Source organism: Palaemon carinicauda, chromosome 6 (assembly GCF_036898095.1).
Source record: "Palaemon carinicauda isolate YSFRI2023 chromosome 6, ASM3689809v2, whole genome shotgun sequence".
Taxonomy (NCBI): Eukaryota; Metazoa; Arthropoda; class Malacostraca; order Decapoda; family Palaemonidae; genus Palaemon; species Palaemon carinicauda.
Window position 1 is genome coordinate 123,982,430 of NC_090730.1, and position 2,500 is coordinate 123,984,929.

General features: G+C 35.1%; 1 protein-coding gene across 1 annotated transcript in view; it reads left to right on the top strand.

The window, feature by feature from the left end:
* LOC137643216 (DE-cadherin-like) overlaps positions 1-2,500 on the top strand; it is a 184,242-nt gene that overhangs the window by 34,673 nt on the left and 147,069 nt on the right. The gene's annotated exons all lie outside the window — the stretch shown is intronic.

Below are 2,500 nucleotides of genomic sequence, written 5' to 3' on the forward strand. Positions count from 1 at the left end.
GTTACAGTTCTCAGAAGGAAAATCAAAGCGATGCATAACAATGGAATAAAAAGTAAAATATATTATAGGTTATATTACAAAAGAAAGGTTAATACTAGGCTAATAGGCTTCTTAGTCTATTAGCCTGATACTAAATATAGATAAATGAATACTTTATTTTTATATTAGCCTTGCATAAGAACTGCAATGGGTCAACAAAATAAAATAGTGATTGTAACCTACCGCGGCCCCCCTTAGTGCCGGGAATACTGGCACGGGTATCAGCCTACCAAACACGCACCAAGGCCTAACCTATTAGACTACTACCATAAACTATGCATCAATATTAAGCTTTTGATGTTGGTTAAGGGTACCTGACACTTGCACGCATTCGTGGCACGCACGGGCACGCATTGATGCGCGAACTCGCGTGAACGAGTCGTGAAAATGTCGTGAACAGTGCTGGAACTGGCGTGCCAGTGCGTGCCCAGAACTTTGAAATGTTTAAAGTAAGGGCACGCATTGGCACGCACAAAATAGTCCTGAAATAGTCGTGAACGATGCGCGAACTGGAGTGAACTGGAGTGAACAGTGCGGGAACTGTCGTGAACTGGAGTGAACGATGCGGGAAGTGGCGTGAACTTTATAATGAAGAGAAACAAAAAGGAAACGAAAAAATTAATGAAAAGGAAAGAAAAATAAACCTAATAAATTTCTATATTTGCTGTTTTAATGTGAAAAAAAAATGATATCTTATTTCAAACTATTTCTATAACTTTATAACGAAGAGAAACAAAAAGGAAACGAAAAAAATTAATGAAAAGGAAAGAAAAATAAACCTAATAAATTTTTATATTTGCTGTTTTAATGTGGAAAAAAATGATATCTTATTTCAAACTATTTCTATAACTTTATAATGAAGAGACAAAAAGGAAACGAAAAAATTAATGAAAAGGAAAGAAAAATATAAACCTAATAATTGTTTATATATTTGCTGTTTGAATGTAAAAATAAAATGATGTCTTATTTCATGGATACACTTATTTTCCTCTATTACCAATCAAGAGCCAAAACTTTTGTTTTAAATAAAAATGAACTGAAAAATAAACCCAAGAAATTTTTAAGTTGGTGTTTGAATGTAAAAATAAAATGATGTTTTATTTCATCAACATACTTATTCTTCTTTATTACCTTAAAATGAAGAGCAAAACAAATTTTTTCTGTTTGCTGTTTTAATGTAAAAATAAAATGATTTCTTATTTCAACACACTTTTTTCTCTATCACCTTAAAATCAACAACCTAAAAACTTTTCATGTTTGCTGCTTTTAATGTTAAAATAAAATGCTTTCTTAATACTTGTACATATTTTATGTCTACTATTCATATGTAAATCAAATGCTTTCTTATTGAAACAAAAATAAAGGGCAACAAAAAATACAAGCGAAAAAGATACGTTTCTTCTCCTCAATGCAATGGTGTCTCTGACAGAAAGTATTGTTGTCTCTTCCGAAGCCAATCCAAGAATGTCCTCGGGTTGGAGAAGCCCCGTTTTTATATGGAGTGGCCAATTCGTGAACTGGCGTGAACTGGCGTAAACGATGCGTGAACGATGTGGAATGATGCGCGAACTCGCGTGAATGTGTCGTGAACTTCTCGTGAACTAGGCGTGCCAATTCGTGCCATGGCGTAACGTCGCGTGAACTTGTCGTGAACGATGCGCGAACTGGAGTGAACTGGTCGTGAACAGTGCGGGAAAAACACCAGTGCGTGCCACAAAGTGGCACGCACTGGCACGCATCAATGCGTGCCAGTGCGTGGCAAAAATGCGCGCAAGTGTCAGGTAGTAGTTTTAACCTAACCAAAGATCAAACGATCAAATATGAAATAGGATTCTTGGCAACAGAAACGTGCCATGTAGCCTAAATCAGGCTGCTATAACAATAAATAAATGACCTCCAGGGCATATGAGCCACGACAACTAGAGATATGAATTATCCTAAGATAAGGACACTATGCTATTAACTGGAATAGATGACTACATCGAACAGGCCCGTCACAATGTACTCACCTACACCTTAACGTTACTAATATGACAATTCAATCAATTTTGCTTGTATTCACTGCTAAAATCCCGGCGACAACATTTGCCAATAAATGGATGTTTTCTCAGGCACGATTATAAGACAACAACAAAATTGGCGGGATTTCTCCAAAACCCTGACATTGTTCGTAATTTTAATACAATGATGAAATAAATACTTGGCCGTAATGTAGTAAACAGAAGGTACATTTCTAGAGGGAAAAAGATATTGATTAACAATATAATGTTACAATAACTCAGTTATTGATAAATATCATCAATAACCAGTAAATCCCGATACAACTAAAGTCAAAGACGAGTCGGAACTCCGAACACAACTTTCAACCAAAACAAACTTGTTTTCAAGGAAAAATTAATAATGTTAATGCAATAAGGAAATCTTTAAATTCATACAATAGTAACAATTTCCAATAATGAAA